The sequence below is a fragment of the Suricata suricatta genome, chromosome X, assembly GCF_006229205.1.
Source record: "Suricata suricatta isolate VVHF042 chromosome X, meerkat_22Aug2017_6uvM2_HiC, whole genome shotgun sequence".
In the NCBI taxonomy this organism is placed as follows: domain Eukaryota; kingdom Metazoa; phylum Chordata; class Mammalia; order Carnivora; family Herpestidae; genus Suricata; species Suricata suricatta.
The window spans coordinates 82,206,027-82,224,732 of record NC_043717.1 but is presented as its reverse complement, the minus strand read 5'-3'; the positions used below and the strand labels follow the sequence as shown (position 1 = coordinate 82,224,732).

Below are 18,706 nucleotides of genomic sequence, written 5' to 3'. Positions count from 1 at the left end.
ACCCATAAATCATCATGTTCACCTTTAAAGAAAAATAGCCTTGTCATAAGCTTCGGTTAATAATATTACTTATACATAAAACAAACCCCTGCTGATGTATTTTGAGTGATGAATTATGGTTTTTGATCTTCTGTATTGTACCTCGTTTCTGTTTTGATTTTCTGTTTTCTCTACCGTGAAAATAATAATTTTTTCTGGAAGTTACAAACAATGTAATCATTAGAAGAATGATGTAATCACCTATGGTATATAAAGATCCTAAGCATCACGGTAAAGTGCAATCTCGCCACCATTCACTTTGTCTGTCTTCTTTCTTATAGATACTTCACCAACACCAACCCCCTACTCAGGGACCCTTAGACTCTGGTGCGTGGGCTGGTCCCCCGCACCCTTATACCCACTGAACACAACCTTCCATATCCCTGTCCCCTCCATCCCTGGGAACTGCCACCCTATTGTCTACTTGTATAACTTTGACTATTTTAGGCACCTCCTACAAGAGGAATCGTGCAGTATTTGTCCTGTGACTGGCTCATCTCCATAGGATAACGTCTTCTAGGTCCGTCCATGACTCACCAAATCAGATATATTAGTTAGCCGCAGTTCTTTATACACCAGTTATACCTCAAGGAAGCTAGGAGGGAAATGGTAAAGAAGCCATGGGTTCAACTTTGAAGCAAAAAAAAAAAAGTGATATGTACTTATCAGAAGCAAGCTGAACAAGGTGAAATTTGAGGTTTCTTAACTGTAGCAAAACTTGAGATCTTTAAATTCTTAAAGATCTTCGGAGAAAAGCGGCACATAATTTACGATGTAACAGCAGTAACTATGGTGCGTTCCATATTTTTATAATTCAGAAACCACTTTCAAGGTCACTGCTTCATTTGACAAGCCGAAGAGAAAGCCACTCCCCTCTCCCCTTCCCATCCTCAGCCATCACTTCCAACCGGAACAACAACGGAACAATGCTTGAAAACTTTCATTACTGACAGCTGAATTCCCACTGTGTCCATATCGACCCCGGGCAAGAATTACCACGGGGGTGTTGCAGGGCGGGGGGGGGGTATAAAAAAAGGGGGGGATTGCCTACATGGTGGGGTTCCTGCCTTCTGGGGACCTTTAACCCTAGAGCTCTGCCTCTGCCAGACCATTAACCCCCACATGACGCAGAGAAGTCTCCTGTAACTCATCCAGTATCATTGCCAGCCCTGGATGGAATTAAAAATGCAGAGTCCACAGGCCGTCATTTTCATTATTTTGGTTTGGACGTCAACCAATCAGCAGGACAGTGATAATGGAAAAGTTATCTATCATCTCTGAACCTTGATTTGACATTTGTAAATCAGGAGAGGTAAAACTCACCTGTACCTAGTTTCCAGATAGTTGGGAGTTAAGCAGACAAAGAAATGAAGTATTACAATGAAATATTTTCATTTTCAAGGTGAATTCCTTTGAAGTCCTTGGAAGGATCACATAAGTCTGGGAGATTCCTTTTTTTTTTTTAAGTCGGAGAGCTTGTAACATTGGGGTGCTAGGTGGCTCACTGGGTTAAGCATCTGACTGTTGATTTCGGCTCAGGTCATGATCATCTCACAGTTCATGGATCCTGCTTGGGATTCTCTTTCCCTCTCTCTGTGCTCCTCCCTTGCTCACGTGCCCACTCTCCCTCTCTCAAAATAAATAAACAAACTTAAAAAATTTTTATAAAGAGTTAAATACCTTCCATCACTTCAAGGTTTTACTAGAAATCATACATAACACCTCAAACCAAAGATATGGAAAAGGGGGGAAAGGTCAGAATTTGATGTTGGGGAAGAGAAGGAAACGTAGGGAGAAACAACTAGAACGAAAGATTACGTAAGGAAATCTCCAAGCAGTGCAGCCTGGAGCGACAGAGGAACCATTCGGAGCCCATTACAAAGGACGTGCCCTTTAATTGTGTGAAATAAACTTAAATGGGAAACTCCAGCCCAAGTGACTATTGCACGTGGATCTTAGAAACCTTCTAGGCAGCGACTCTAGAAGGGGATGTGATTTATACTGAAGGACAGACTCTTTGGGTGAGTCCCAACCACATTCAAGAAAACAAGGCCCAAAGAAGCACAGCGAAAACGAATCATCATACCCTCTCTCTCTCAGATACAGCTCTTCCTGACCCGGATGCCTTACATTTCAGTCCCCTTTCCCACCCCTACTTCTTAACCAACCAGCTAATCGGCCAGCCAGCCACCGTGTGACCAGCTTTCTACCCGGGTTAGGTTTAGGGCCCATCGCAGACACTGACAGCTGCCCCCCGCCCTCCCGTGAGAACAACTTGACAAAGCACAATTCTCAGGCTTTCTTACACCCACAGCCCCAGGGAAGGGCAGCTCCGGTCAGAACCAAAACCTGGGACTCCTGATAAGGAATTCCGCCTGGAGACAATTCTTCTTCGGTTCACATACATCGTGACTCCTGGGGACAAGAGCAGAAGGGAGACGGTGCATTTCACGGTCAGTAACCAGGAAAGGACTGTAACTGACAAATGGGTGAGTACGGCCTGTCCCGTCCCCTCTCCCCTCTCGTAGATAAAATAAGCACTCTCTATTTCACAGAAGAGAGGGTTTGGTCCTCCCAGTATGGTCTGTTACAGATTTAGAAAAGCAGTTCTGGCTCACACATTCCCTGAGAGTGGGATGGGGAGTTGAGGGTCAGCTGGTACCCAGGGAATGTAGCGAACGCTGTTGGTAGCCACCAAACACACCAGGCATGCCCCTCCATGCCCCAATCTCCCTTGAGGGTAGCCTGGGGCAAAGGCTGAAATGCTGTGGAAGTGATGCGTGTCACTTCCAGGACAAGGCAGGGAAGGCGTGTGGTCTGCTGGCTGTTTGTTTCCTCTGCCTTGGCGGCCTTGAAGTTCACGTGCTCCCGATGGCATTGCCCCTCCTGACTAGTACAGGAGCCAAGGCGGTGGGCCATCCAGAACACCAGAGACTTTCGTGCAAGAAACTAACCTGGCCCCGCTCACAAACCCTGTGAGGATGCCTGGAGCTCACATTTCCCAAGACGTTTGTCAACAGCATGTTGTCTCTGAGAGAGCCTGATTCGTCCCCAAAGGGTAACTTCAAGCTTAAAAGGCCTGCTCTCCCAAGAGACATGTCCCCAACATATCACAAACCATCCAAATTTCATTCACTAGCTCGTGAAATCTCTTCCTAGGCGCCCATCACCTCCTGCTACTTCCCATTTTGGTGCCATCCCTGGGCACAGAGCTGGCTCAGAACCTCTGTATCAAAGCTTCCCCAATTCAGGCTCCCATAAAACCAAACGTAAAAAAAAAGAGACACAATCAAGTTTCTCTCTGTCAAGATCGCCTCGATTCCTTGAGGGCCCTGGCTCCGTCCACTTATAAAGTTTAGAAACTTCCCTCATTCACTGGTTCTAAAACATCTAGATCTCCACGAGCCAGCATGAGCAGCATAGGACAGGAGGCACAACGCTTTAAAGCGGGAACCAAGAGAGCCAGGGACAGTTTTGGCTTGGTCCTCTTCACAAAGGAGGTAAGACTTCCTGACCATCTTTCGCTCTAACCAGCAGAAAGCCCTCCCTTTCACATCGACTCCCTGACATGACAGGGACTCCATATGTGACTGCTTATTGCAAATAACCAAAACACGGTCTTAAAGAGCATTTCTTTCCGAGACAGGTCACATGACCAGTGCAAATTTGTGAAGCTACACCTATGTGTTTTACTTCCTTGAACTAGAGCTTAATGGAAACTGTGATGTATCCAACTCCTGTTGAATGAAAAGGCCTGTCCCGGGGTTAGGAGCACAAAAAAGAAATGGCCTGGGCCTCGTCTATAAGCCAGCCCCTCACTCTGCAGCTAGAATCGGGTTCTGTTGGGAGGAGATGGCCAGGAAGAGTCCCTACTCTCTGACCCAGAGGGCCTCTTGTGGGCATTGCCCAATGCTCTGTTATACAACATGCAAAATAAATCATCAACTTCAAAAGTCAGGCAGCCAAAGCCCTGCTCAAATAATAAGCCCTTTTACAAGCTGTTTATCACCTGCCAGAAATCAACTCCAAACACCAGGAACTCTCAATTCTATTGTTCTCGTTAACTCCTCCAGGGAAACAGCCTTGGTGGTTTTCTACAAAACAGAGTCATAGAGGTTTTCATCCATGGGCACCCTGTCCTCGAGCTCAGTAATTTAAATTTGGCTCCCGTCTCAGGTCTCAGGCACCCTCTTCTTCCCATGAAAGCTTTCTGGCTGAACTACAAACCAAAGGCTGAGCTCTGCTCAAGGAAAACTCCAAAATCGCGTTTGGTGCAGAAGCAGGAAAAAACAATGATGATACACTGTTGTCAACACAGAACGTCTTCTCCGGGTTGGAAAACACTGGATGGGATCTCTCTGTCTCTCTGTCTCTCTCTCTCTCTCTCTTTTTTAAAGTTTGTTTACTTATTCATTTTGAGAGGGGGCACGGGCAGAGAGACGGAGAGAGAGAGAGACTTCCAAGCCAGACGTGGGGCTCGAACTCACAAACCCTGATATTGCAACCTGAGCCGAAACCAGGAACCAGATGCTCAACTGACTGGCCACCTAGGCGCCCCCAGGATGGGATCTCTTGTGAAGGGATCTTGTTAAGGAAATTGGATAAGAGAGATCTGTAATAGAACTCATTTCTTGTGGGCTACAAAAGGGATGTTTGTATCTATTAAGACATTAATATGCCAGGACCGTTAGCCCACACATGCAAAGCTCAGGATGGATCTTCTATACAACCCTTACTACCCTCCCACCCCTCACATCCCTCTTACAAAATCGGTGTGTCTGTATACGCACCACCTTGCTCACACTTGTCTCCTTCACTAGCTTACAGGTTTTCCGAGAGCCAGGACCAAGCTTTATTGATCTCTGCATCTCTACTGTCTAACGCAGTCCCTGAAAACCATAGGTGTTCATGAAATCACTGAGTTAACAAAAAGATGAGTAGTAAATACAGTGAACACTGGAGCATTCAGTAACTCTGTTTAATTGCCTTTATTTTTTTTTCTCATTTTCCAGCCAAGGAAGCTGAGGCACTAATACGTTAATAAGCTAATAAGTGGCCAGGCAACTATATGAACCAGGTGATCTAGGCTCTAGAACTTTCCTTCTTAGCCACTACATGGACTAGTCCACAGGAATAAGTAAGTGAGGTGATAAAAAGGCTATACACATATAAAACCGTTGAACATGAACTTAAATCAATCTGGTTTTGAAGCCTGATTTAGTCACACAAAAACTTACTAAGCACCCAGTAGTCTGTGCTAAGCCCATTGCGAAGAATTCGTGGTACAAAGATAAACGCATGGTCGTGTTCCTCAAGGAGAGAGACAAATCACAAAAGCTTGCCAAGCATTCACTACGTGCACTGTTCCAGGTACTTCACATGTATTAGCTTCTCTTATTTTTGAGAGAGAGAGAGAGAGAGAGAGAAAGCACGAGCAGGGGAGGGTCAGAGAGAGAGGGAGACACAGAATCCCAAGCAGGCTCCAGGCTCTGAGCTAGCTGTCCGCACAGAGCCCGGCGCGGGGCTCAAACCCACGAGCTTTGCGATCATTACCAGAACTAAAGTCCGATTGCAACCACACACAGCCCCTGTTCAATGCAATATGGGCTCCAAGATGGAAGAAGGAAAAGTTCTCTGGAAACCCTGAGAGGGAAACGATTCATTTTGCCTGACGCAGGGGCCCAAAGAAGGCTCTGCAGAAGGGGGGACGGTCGGGCTGGGCCTTGAAGACGTGAGAAGAAGAAAGAAACGCAAATATGGACGGCACATGGAGACCAGTAAAACCTCTCTGTTTTCCCAACCATCGCAACTAAAACACAAAGCTAAGCAGCGAGGCCGGCTCTCCACCATCTTCCGGTGCCAAGGCGACCTCGCAGTGGGGACCAAGGGAATAATTTGTGGAACCGTGGCCTGGATGCTTAAGTCCGTTCTCCCACGTGGTTCGAACCCTATCCTGCAGTTTAGTTGTCCTGAAAGTAGCTGTAGGAATTTCTTGTCCTCTTCCTTCTGTACAATGGATGTTTCTGGAAGGGGACCCACAGGTCCGCTTCAGTGTAACTGAAGCCAGACCCTCTGAGGTTGGCAAAGGAGGCTGGAATCGCCACATGGGCAACTTAGAACAGCTATATCTCACGGCTCCGATTGTTTGGCCCCACACGTGGAGATACTCTCTCCTTTGTTAACCATGGGAGTTCTACTCAAACCTGCTGGCAACTTCCCTTCCTTCAGCCTCTAGCTGCTCTGAGCATGACTGGCTACTATGCCAAGAAGCGCAGGTGAGTAAGAACTAGGAAACTCCAACAACCAGGGAGCAGTCTGGGGCAAACTTCCAACTATCCTCCCCGTTCCGAATACGTCCGATAAATATCCCACACTCCACATCACTCACTGCTCCCTTGCTCCACTCTCCTTGACAGCAAAACTCTGTGTACAATTTTTCTCCTCCCCTTCTCTCTTGAACCCACTCCAATCAGGCTTCTGTCCACTGAGATGGCTTTTGTCAAGGCCCCGAGTGATCTCTATGTTGCCAAAGCCGATCGAGAATTCTCAGCCCTCCTCTTGCTTGGCCAACCAGAAATGCTTTTCACAGTGGATCGTTCCCTCTTCCCTGAAGCACCTTCTTCACTTGGCTTCCATGACACCATTCTCTTCCGGGTTTCCTTCTACCTTACTGGCCACATCTTGTTAGTCGTCTCTGTCTTTTCCTCATCGGGCTGGGTTCTTGGTCCCCTTCTCTTAACCGCACTCATTTGTCTTCTCATGTCTCCTCATCATCCACCCAGGGCTTTAAATACTATCTGGGGGCTTCTGGGTGGCTCATGCGGTTGAATGTCCAACTCTTGGTTTTGGCTCAGGTCATGATCTCACGGTCATGGGATGGAGCCCCTGCTTGGGATTCTCTGTTTCCCTCCCTCTGCCCCTTTCCCCATTGGCATGCTCTCTTTCTCTCTCTCTCTCTCTCTCTCTCTCTCTCTCTCTCTCTCTCTCAAAATAAAACAAACACTAGATGCCTAGGATTAAAAAGCGCTCATCTCTGGCCCTAACCACCTGTGTGAGTGCCAGGCCCCTATGTCCCACAGCTTACTTGGTATCTCCACTTAAATGTCTAACTGGCATCTCAAATTCAACACATTCAAAATGTAACTTCTGACATACCCCCAAGCCTGTTCTTCCCACAGTGTTGGTTTTTTAGTTTATTTAAACTGAAAAAAAAAAAAAAAACCTAGTTCATCCATTTCTCCCATCCTGAATCCATGCCTCTGGCAACCACCAATCTGTTCTCTGTATTTGTGAACTTGGTTTTTGTTTTTTGGGTTTTTCTTTTTTTAGATTCCACATATAAGTGATATCATATGGTATTTGTCTTTCTGTGTCTGTCTTATTTCACCTAGCATAATGCCCTCAAGGTCCATCCATGTTGTTGCAAATGGCAAGATTTTCTTCTTTTCTACTGTTGAATGATAGATATTCATCTCACATATACATATACACACAAATTTCTTTATCCATTCATCCATCCATTGAAGGACACTTAGGTTGTTTCCGTATCTTCGTTATTCTAAATAATGCTGAAATGGACATGGGGTGCATTTATCTTTTCAAGTTCCTGTTTTCATTTTCTTTGGATAAATACCCAAAAGTGGACTTGCTGGATCATATGGTAGCGCTGTGTAATGTTTTGAGGAATCTCCATACTGTTTTTCCTAAGGGCTGCACCCATTTGCATTCCTGCCACCCATGGACAAGGGTTCCCTTCTCTCCACATCCTCACCCATACTTATTATTTCTTGTCTTTTTAATACTAGCCCTTCTGACAAGTGCAAGGTGACATCTCATTGTAATTTTCATTTGCATTTCCCTGATGATGGCTGATGTTGAGCATCTTTTCATACACCTGTGGGTCATCTGTATGTCCTCTTTGGAGGAAGAATGAATATCCATGATGAATAGATGAATGCATGAATCTGAATGTCTATTCAGATCTAACAACGATTTTTCTTTTTTTAATTTTTTAAAAATATTTTGTTGAGAGAGCGAGCACACAAGTGAAGGGAGGAGCGGAGAGAGAGGAAGGAGAGATAGAGAGAGAGACCCCCAAGCAGCCTCCATGTTGACACAGGGCTCAATCTCACAAACCGTGAGATCATGACCTGAGCCGACATCAAGAATCGGACGCTCAACCGACTGAGCCACTGGGCCCCGATAATGGCAATTTTTAATTAGATTGTTTGGCTTTTGCTATGGAGTTGTACAAATTCTTTTTATATATTTTAGCGATTAGTTCCTTATCAGATATGTGATTTGTAAATATTTTCTCCTATTCAGTAGATTGCCTTTTCATTTTGTTAATGGTTTCCTTTGCTGTGCAGAAGCTTTTCAGTTTAATGCAGTCCTTCTTGTTTGGTTTTGCTTTCATTGCTCTTGGTTTTGGTGCCAGATGAAAAAAATCATCACCAAGACCTATGACAAGGAGCTACTGCCTGTGTTTTCTTCCAGGAGTTTTAGGGTTCAGGTCTCATATTCATGAATCCATTTTGAATTAATTTTTGTGTCTAATGTAAGAGAATGGTCAAATTTCATTCTTTTCCATGTGGCTCTCCAGTTTTCTCAACACCATTTACTGAAGAGATATGCTTTTCCCATTGTATATCCTTGCCTCCTTTGTCATATATTAATTGAACATATATGTGTGGGTTTTAAATCCTCTCAATGTTTATTTCTTTTTGAGAGGGAGAGAGAGAAGGCGAGAGGGAGAGAGAGAACTCGAGCAGGGGAGGTACAGAGTGAGAGGGAGACACAGAATCTGAAGCAGGCTCGAACTCACAAGCTGTGAGATCATGACCTGAGCCGAAGGCAGATGCTTAACTGACTGAGCCACCCAGGCGCCCCTCAAAATCTAACTTCTGATATCCTTCCAACCTTGTTCTTCCCACAGTCTTTACCAATGCGACTCTGTTCCTTCCAGCTGCTCAGAACAAAAACTTGGCAACATCGTGAACAGCAATGCTGGGTTACACAACTCCAGAGGGCGCCAGCCACATGTCACTCAGTGCTCCTGGTGTTATGCAACGTGGTGACCCTGTTTCCCTTGAATCCTCTTTCTCCAGCATCCTACATCTAATCTGTTAGAAGGTTCAGTTAGCTCTACCTTCAAAATATATCCAAAAATCCAAGAGCTTTTCTCCAGGGCCACTGCCAACAACCTGGCCCAAGCTTGTCCCTTTATAACTTGTTAGGCAAAAAGCCACAAGAGCCATCTTTTTTAAATGTCTCAAGTCACATCAGTCCTCTCCTCAGAATTCCTCAATGCTTCCCATCTCGCTCAAAGAAAAGGTCAAAATCCTTACAAGGGCCTATAAGACCTTGAATTGTTCGTGTTTGTTTTTTTCTTCTTTGGCATTCATCCCTATTTATCCTGTGTATTTTAAGTATTCATCTCATTTATTGCCTGTTGCCCATATGTGAACATAAGCCTCATGGGTCGGGAACTCGGTCTGTTTCATTCACTGAGGAAGCCTCCATATCTACAATAACACCTGCCACAAAGTGCACACTCAAGACACGTCTGTAGATGAAACAAACCAAGTGGGCAAGGAAGTGGGAAATCTCCACGCACGGGCCGGCATCATACCAATACACAGTATAACAAGTGAAATGCTATTTGAGTGGCCAGCTAGTGCTGGGACCAAGCCAGACCCCAAGACGTGCTCAGTTTCTATTTCCTACTGCTGCTTTTTCCATTGTTTTGCTATGGTGCAGTCTCCTTTCTTTTGCTTCCTCAAGAAAAAGTTCCCCTACAGATAGGAAGGAGCTCCCCCTGGTGGAAGCAGGTCTACAAAGCAATGGAAAAGAAAATCCTAGATCAACAGGTTCTAAGTTATCAAGGAGATCACTGGGGATGAGGGAAGGGACTCGAGCATTTCAGAAGAAGTCCTCCAGAGAGACAAGGGAAACTAAAGATTAGATTCAAAGTACACGGCGGAACGTACCGACTTATTTGACTGTTGAAACTCTTCCGCAATCTGAAAATGAGAAAAAAAAAAAATCCACTGATCCACTGAAAGTTGAATAACATTAAGTATCGACATCCAGGGAATTTTTAATCTGGTGGAGGATGTAAATCATGAACACAAACAAGTACAAAGCCAAGGGCATGACTGTGAATGAGTGAATGGGGCCAAATAAGAGGAATGAATTAAGAGCCATGACTTACCCAAGAAAGAGAAGGCAAATTTTGGTGCCGAGTAAATCCAGGAAGACAACTTGGAGGGGGTGGTTCTTGAGCTGAGCCTTGAAAGACAGACAAAATTTTATTTTTATATATTTTTAAAAGACATTTTATTTTTATTTTTTAAGCTTATTTATTTATTCTGAGGCACAGAGAGAGAGAGAGAGAGAGAGAGAGAGAGAGAGAGAATGTGAATAGGGGAGGGGCAGAGAGACAGCGAGAGAGAGAGAATGCCAAGCAGGGTCTGCACTCACAGCACAGAGCCCGATGCAGGGTTTGATACCATGTACTACGAGATCATGACCTGAGCCAAAATCAAGAGTGGATACTTAACTGACTGAGCCACCCAGGCACACTGACAAAATTTTAATAAGATCGTATTCCAGGTAAAGAACTGAATGTAGGGAAGGGTACATCACGTGGAATCCCAAGCAGGCCAACGGGGCTCCGCACATGTCACGATTTGGGTGACAGCACAACAGGAACCCCTCCTTGAAAAGAGCAGAGAGAGTCTCAAGAGAAAAGTCCTTGGCAGAGGTAAACATGGGAACCAAAGAAATCTGCCCCCCGCCACTTTCCTTGCTTTCCCTTGGATGAGAGGAACACTACTAAAAACTATGGGGAAGAAGAAGATAAAATGCAAACTCCATGATAAATTCTCCAGCTTACATACCAGAGGATTCTGAGTCCACAATGTCGAATAAAGATCCTTACAGACATTTCAGGGTCTATTCTGACCTATGTTTTATCTGACAGTAAAATGAAATGGTTCTCCCACCATTCCCTCCTTTGCAATGACTTTCCCATGGAGATGTCAAAATGCGTCCTGAACCCATCCACCCTTTTCCATCTCAACTGTCACCCCCCGCCCCCAGTCTGAGCCACGATCCTCTCTTCCCCCAGGAGAGCGCAACAGCCTCCCGACTGGTCGCCCCACTTAGTCGCTGGCCCTTCTATAAGGTGCACAGCTCACAGCAGTCAGATCACCCGGGGATATTTGGGGATGAGATAAACAACTCACATTTCATTTTCCACTTTTCCTTTTGACACGGTATAGATCTATCTACCCCCCCAAAAGTAGCAAAAATAGTACGAAGAGTCCTCATACACCATTCACCCAGATTCCCCAAATATTAGCATCTTATAAAACCACGGTACACTATTATAAATCAAGAAATTAACGTTCGCACAATACTATAATCAATAGCCAGTATTTCATTTTCTCTATTTGCCCCCAACAATGTCCTTTTTCTGGTCAGGGATCACATATGTTTTCTTTGACTCCTTTAATCTGGAAGAGTTCCTCGGTCTTTTGTTTTGTTTTGACTTTTGTTTGTTCATTTGTTTCTCATTACCATGATATTTTTGAAAAACACGAACTGGTTTCAGTTTGAGGTTTATCTGATGGTTCGTCGTGTGTCAGTTTCGGTTACATGCTTTGCCGAGAACACTACACATACATTGTGTCCTTCTCGGTGCATCCTATTGAGAGGCACGTGGTATCAGTTTGTTTCGTTATGGGTGACGTTAACTCTGATCACTGGGGCAGGGGAGCCTGTCCGGTTTCTCCCCAGTCGTGTTACTATTTTGTCCTTTGTAATAAATAAGCATTTTGTGAAGAGACACTTAAAGACTATATAAATACGCTGTTTCTCATCACACTTTTGTCCCTTAATTTTAATATTCTTTGATGATTCCTGCCCGAAAGAGTTCTTACTGTGGTGCTTGCTAACTAAGTTTCTATTTCTGCTATTCTTGTTACATTTTATGAACTGGAATGCTATTGTAAACAAGTGCTTTTCCTTCTCTCTCATTTATTTATTCAGCTATTTCTTCATATTCATTTGGACTCATGGATTCTTATTTTACTCTATGGTTTATGATCCATTAACATCATTAATTACCTTGTTGCTTAAATTGTCACAGATTTCACCAGTGTAAACTCCTTCAAATGGACTCCTGAATCCTTTTAACACGCCCCCATTAGTCCATGGCTCTTCCTACTTTCTAGCAATGGAAGACATTCCAAGCTCATCTTATAGTCTCTCTGACCCAGCCCAGGAATCAGCCATTTCTCCAAGAGTTCTGGTTCCTTTTATTTGGAGATTACTATTTTTATATGTATCTTATAGAGAGAGCACATGCAAGTTGGGGAGATGAACAGACAGAGAGAGAATCTTAAGCATGGAGAATCAAGAATCTTGAGTATGGAGCCAAATGCGGGGCTCGATCCCATGATCTGGGATCCAGACCTGAGCCAAAATCAAGAGTTGGACGATCAACCAACTGAGCCACCCAGGCACTCCTAGAGAATGCTTGGTTTTTTAAGTTTATTTATTTTTGAGGGAGAGAGAGAAAGGGGGGGGGGCAGAGAGAGAGGGAGACAAAGAACTCCAAGCAGGCCCTTTGCTGGGAGCACAGAGCCCAACATGAGGCTCGAACTCACAAACCCTGAGATCATGATCTGAGCTGAAATCACGAGTCAGATGCCTGACTTAGCCACCCAAGAATGCTATGTTAAAACCAAGATCTGAGTGTGAAGCGTGCTCATTGGTATTGCAGTATCATTGCTTCTAGGCCTTCTCAGCTGATAGAGCTAGGAAATATATGTATATATACAAACAACTCTATCCATTTCCGTATCTATCTCTGTGTGAGTGCGTGGCGTGGGTGTGCGCATATAAAACACTGCATTCGCACTGATTCCCCTGATCGCCGCTAGTCTTCTGTCTTTTCTTATGTGTGACTCCTTCCTCTAACAGAGTAAACTCTGCCTCTCATTATTCACAATGTATTATTTGCTCAATGTCTGAATTGCTAACTCGTACGCCTGTGGGAAACAAACCTACTATCTAGAGTACAGTATTTATGTATCGTTTTGGGGTGATTTTTTTTTGTCTTGAGCCTTAGAATAGCGGTTCTCGAAGTGAAGTTCCTGAACCAACAGCATCGGCTTCATCCGGGGACTTGTTAGAAATGTAAATTCTTGGGGTACCTGGGTGGCTCATTTGGTCGAGCGTCCAACTTTGGCTCACCGCATGATCTCGTGTTTGTGAGTTCAATCCAGACATCTATACCTCCAATGCATTCCAAAAGAGATGTATGACCTTATGCCAGGCCACCCCTTTCAACAGGCAGGGGTCTATCAGTCCACAATCATCGTAACACTGGGGAAGTGAACCCTTCAGCCCCGAAGGTGGGATCTTGGCTAGGTAGCATAGCATCCTTAACAAATAGTATATTTATTGGATAGAAAAGATTCACCACCTGGTTCAGTACCTATATAAATAACATGAAAGGACCTGGCTTTCACTTCAGCCCAAATCCAGGCAAATGGAGGTGAAAAGAAATACATGCATACCTTGGGGATATTGTGCGTACATTTCCAGACCAGCACAATAAAGTGAATATTGCAGTGAAGTGAGTCGAATAAATTGGTAGTTTCCTAGGGCATATAACAGTTATGTTTACATGATAATGTAGTCTATTAAAGGTGCAAGTAGCATGATGTCTAAAAAAACACAATGCACATACCTTAATTTAAAAAATATTTTATTGCTGGAGCGCCTGGGTGGCTTGGTCGGTTAAGCATCCAGCTTTGGCTCAGGTCATGATCTCATGGTTGGTGGGTTTGAGCCCTGGGTCCGGCTCTGTGCTGACAGCTCAGAGGCTGGAGCCTGCTTCGGATCCTGTGTCTCCCTCTTTCTCTGCCCCTCCACTGCTCGTGCTCTGTCTCTGCTTCTCAAAAAATAAAATAAAATGTGAAAAATTAAAAAAAAATAAAGAAATGTAAATTCTTGAGCTTCATCCTGGACCTACCGAATTAGAAGTGCTGAAGGTGGAAACCAGGGTTCTTCCACAAGCCCCCCCAGGTGACTCTGATGCACCCCAAAGTTTGAGAATCACTATTGTAGAGTACACAGTCAAAATACTCTTTTCCAAAGTTATTTAGTGCCTGAGTTTGCTCGGGTTGACAAAGCTAAAGACCACAGATGGGTGACTTAAACAGTAGAAATTTATCTCTCACAGTTCTTGAGGCTAGAACTCCAAGACCAAGGGGTCAGCAAGGTTTGTTTCTCCTGAGGACTCCCTCCTTGGCTTGCAGATGGCCACCGTCGCACTGGGTCCTTACATGAATTTTTCTATGGAAAAATTACAAGCAGGCTCTGAGCTGTCAGCGCAAAGCCCAACACGGGGCTCAGTCTCACGAACTGTGAGATCACGACCTGAGCCAAAATCAAGAGTCGAACACTCAACCAATGGAGCCACGCAAGCCCCCCCCCCCAATGTTAATTATACCCTTAAAGGCCCTACTGCCAAATACAGTCACATCAGAGGTTAGGGCTTCGACACATGAATTTTGAGGGGACACAGTTCAGCCTGTAACACTTAGGTTAGTTATTTTCTCCCACTCCTTTGTTATTCATTTGTGATGAGTTAGTTCCTCTGTTTCTGTCCATATTCCATTGTGGGTTCCCTTGTCTCTCTCTCTCCTCCCTTCCTTCCTTTTTAGTATGTGAAACATTAACATAGTTCTAGAAATCAGCACTCACTACAAGAGAAAAGTTCCCAGCCCTCCTACCTCATTCCTAGCCCTTTCTACCCTCTTCCCATTCGCCCCTGCCAATTTCCAATCGCATATACTTTTGGGTCTATCTTTCCACAAGAGGAGGAGTGGTTTTCTATAGCTCCTGTAACAAGTTACCATAAATTTACGGGCTTTGAAGGTCCAAAGTCCAAGGATTTGCGAGGCGAAAACCGCAGGTGCAGGCAGGACTGTGTTCTTTCCAGGGGCTTCTATGCACCGCCTACGTTCCTCGGCTACGGCCCCTTCGTCACCCTCCGGCCAGCAGCCCAGCGTCCTCGGACCTCTCTGAACATGAGCCCTGCTATCGTCCTCATGCCTCTCTCCTCTGGGCCCCTTCTGTCTACCTCTTATAAGGACCCTTGTCATCGTATTGGACCCGCCAGAGTAATGTCCTCAGGTCTCCATCCTGAACTTAATCACAGTCACAAAATCCCTTCTGTCATGGAAAGCAGCGCGTTCAGCTCTGGGGATTCGAATGTGAACACCTCTGCAAGAGGCCATCATTCTCCCACACAGAGATTTTTTTAAGTTTTTAAAAATACAGAGGGGGCGCCTGGGTGGCCCAGTTGGTTGAGCGGCCAACTGCAGCTCAAGTCATGATCTCACAGTTTATGGGTACGAGCCCCGTGTTGGGCTCTCTGCTAACAACTCAGAGCCTGGAGCCTGCTTCCGATTCTGTGTCTCCCTCACTCTGAGCCTCCCCACTCACACTCTGTCTCTCTCTCACTCTCAAAAATAAATAAACGTTAAAACATGATAATAATAAAATAAAATAAAAACACAGAGTGACAGTTCTTGGAATTCTCCTCTTTACAAACATTAATCAGCTGCCCTCTCTTCTTAGGATGAGCCCAACCTCCCCACTCTTCTGGTCTCATTTGCCACTTTCCAACTTCTCGATGGCGCCCAATCCTTTGTGGCTTCAAGCCTTTGCACTAAGTCTTCCTCTGCCTAGGATATTCTTTCTCCAGCTCCTTCTTCCAGACTCATCTCAAATGTCACCTCATTAAAGGACTTCTCCCTGATCACCAGATCGATAACAGCCTGTCTCCATAACTGGAGGCTGGTGCACAATTCCACAGCTCCCAGTGCAGTCCACTTTCCTACATGTCATTCATTCCGTAAGTAGCCACTGAATAGCTAACACACACACATTCAGTCCTCGCAACAACACTACGAGGGAGCTACTATTACTATTGTCCCCATTTTGCCGACAAGAAAACTGAGGTTCAGAGCAGTGGCGTGGCCAAGGACATGCAGCTAGTAAGCTACTATATGCGAGGCTTAGGTTGGGCTTGGGGGCTGTACCGGGGGATGAGCGCACACGGCCCTTGCGTTCTCGGGTGAAGAATCCGAGAAGGAGTCCAAGCTTACAGGGTAGGGCGCTAAGTGTTACAAAAGAGGTCTGCGAGGGCGCTGCGGGGGCACTGGCGTGGGACAGGGAAATCGGGTGAGGAGCAAGAGGGGGCTTCTGGGAGGAGGCGGCACATGAACTAGATTTGAAGCCTAAGTAGATCTGAGCTAGATGTTGTGCTCAGGCCCGCAGGCTCTCGTTTACCTTGATGAAATTTCTGGTTTCCTGTGGTCTGGCCTTCGCCTCAGCCTTGCAGGATAAGAAATCCAATACGATAAGGAACCTAGAGTTTTCTGAAATTGGGCACGCTGGCATGCGCTAGGACAGCTCAGGAGAGAACGGGGTTTATTAATCAGAACATGCGTGGGTTACCTGAACGCCGAAGTGGGCATTCCCTCCGTGGCAGGCATGCCTACTGAGGGCGTCTTCCTAGAAGAGGACTCCATACACTTGTTCTTTAAAGGGCCAGGCAGTAAAGGGGCGCCTGGGTGGCTCAGTCGGTGAAGCATCCGACTTCAGCTTCAGGTCATGATCTCGCAGTCTGTGAGTTCGAGCCCCGCGTCGGGCTCTGTGCGGACAGCTAGCTCAGAGCGTGGCGTCTGCTTCACATTCTGTCTTCCGCTCTCTCTGCCCCTCCTGCGCTCACGCTTGCTCTCTGTCTCAAAAATAAACATTAAAAAAAAAAACTTAAAGGGCCAGGCAGTAAGTATGTTTAGTTGTCTGGGTCATATATGGTCTCTGCACCACCACCCCCGCCCTGCCACTGCAGGGCAAAAGCAGTGATAGATAACGCATAAGCAAATCAGTGCGCCTGTGTTCCCGTGAGACTCTATTTACAAAACTCAGTGGCAGGGTTATGGGCCCCCGGCTTCCAATAAGAGAAGTAGTTGCAAGATTGAAATAATCACATTGATGTGTCCACTTAAACAATAGATAAACCTGCCTCTGGTATCAGATTGGGCACGTCCTCTCTTAACCAGTGGTGCGATGGGCACTGCCATTTGCCTCGCTGGTTCGTTTTCAATGCCAGCCGCCCTACAGAACCGCACGCTTTTCTAAAGCACTGGGTACAAGAAGGCTCTACTTACCTGTACAAGTCCCAGGAAAATGCCAGCAGCCATCAGTTTACACCTACAGCTATTTCACAGATGAAGCCTTGACCGTCATCGGCAGGGGGAAAGGGCAGCCTCCATTTTCGCAGATGTTTCCCCCATAAAAAGTGACAGGTTTGGCGATATTCATACTTACAAGAGGAACTGGCATGTAAATTCCATGAAGAGAGAGAGAGAGAGCATGTTTATTCAAGTAGAGAGACTCTCGTATTTTTACAAAAGCAGTAAATGTTCAATGTAGAAAATTAGAAAAGATATGAAAATAGAAACATCATATTCCCACCACCCAGAAATGACCACTACTAAGAGCTTAGTACAGGGGCGCTGGGTTGGCTCACTTGGTTGAGCATCGAGTTCGGCTCAGGTCATGACCTCACAGTCTGTGGGTTCAAGCCCTGTGTTGCGCTCTGTGCTGACAGCTCAGAGCCTGGAGCCTGCTTCAGATTCTGTGTCTCCCTCTCTCTCCGCCCATCCTCTGCTCATGCTCTTTCTCTCAAAAATAAATAAACATTTTAAAAAATTGTTATTTAAAAATAAACAGTTTAACATTGAAACTACACAAAAATAAACATTAAACAAAAATAAAGATTAAATTTTTTTCCTTAAAAAATGTTTTTAATGTTTATTTACTTTAGAGAGAGAGAAAGAGCATGAGCACAGGAAGGGAAGAGAGAGAGGGAGACACAGACTCTGAAGCAGGCTCCAGGCTCTGAGCTAGCTGTCAGCACAGAACCTGATGCAGGGCTCGAACCCACGAGCTATGAGATCATGACCTGAGCTGAAGTCCTACGCTTAACCAACTGAGCCAGCCAGGTGCCCCCCAAAATTTTTTTCATAAAAATAAAAAATAAAGAGCTTACTCTCTATCCTTCCAGATCAAGAATTCTTCTAAGTTTACATAATACATATATGCACTTTCTACCAAAATGAGATAATACGTGTACATATTCTTTCTAACTGCTTTTTCAGTTAATTGCCTCTCCCATTTCATGTGAATAAATTTTCATCTCATCTAATACTCATCCATGTTCAACTTTGCCTGCTTTTCTCCAAGTGTCCTATAAAAGCTTGCTTGTTCAAATCGGGATCCTATCTCAGACCACACTTTGCATCTTAAGTCTCTTTTTTTTTTTCCAAGATTTTATTTATATTCAAGTTAGTTAATATACAATGTAGTATTGGTTTCTTTTTTTTTCCTCCATAATATTTTATTGTCAAATTGTTTTCCATACAACACCCAGTGCTCTTCCCCTTAAGTGCCCTCCACCATCACCACCACCTCTTTTCCCCCCTCCCCCTTCCCCCTCAACCCTCAGTTCATTCTCAGCATTCAATAGTCTCTCAAGTTCTGCATCCCTCTCTCTCCCCAACTCTCTCTCCCTCCT

General features: G+C 45.0%; 3 long non-coding RNA genes across 3 annotated transcripts in view; all 3 read right to left on the bottom strand.

The window, feature by feature from the left end:
• Window positions 1-10,408, bottom strand: part of LOC115283811 — a 36,571-nt gene extending 26,163 nt beyond the window's left edge. Inside the window, exons 1-3 of the long non-coding RNA XR_003905065.1 lie at window positions 10,253-10,408; window positions 10,029-10,061; window positions 2,346-2,454 (exon numbers count right to left, since the gene is read on the bottom strand). This is a non-coding gene — a long non-coding RNA (uncharacterized LOC115283811). The remainder of the gene's footprint in view (window positions 1-2,345; window positions 2,455-10,028; window positions 10,062-10,252) is intronic.
• Window positions 10,409-10,605: 197 nt separating this feature from the next.
• LOC115283813 lies at window positions 10,606-13,842 on the bottom strand. The gene is made up of 3 exons (XR_003905068.1): window positions 13,802-13,842; window positions 13,629-13,712; window positions 10,606-10,758 (listed from the first exon to the last, which is right to left on the bottom strand). It is a non-coding gene; the product is annotated as an uncharacterized LOC115283813 (long non-coding RNA).
• Window positions 13,843-16,836: 2,994 nt separating this feature from the next.
• Window positions 16,837-18,706, bottom strand: part of LOC115283812 — a 6,728-nt gene continuing 4,858 nt past the window's right edge. The window contains exons 2-3 of the long non-coding RNA XR_003905067.1: window positions 17,298-17,465; window positions 16,837-16,864 (exon numbers count right to left, since the gene is read on the bottom strand). This is a non-coding gene — a long non-coding RNA (uncharacterized LOC115283812). The remainder of the gene's footprint in view (window positions 16,865-17,297; window positions 17,466-18,706) is intronic.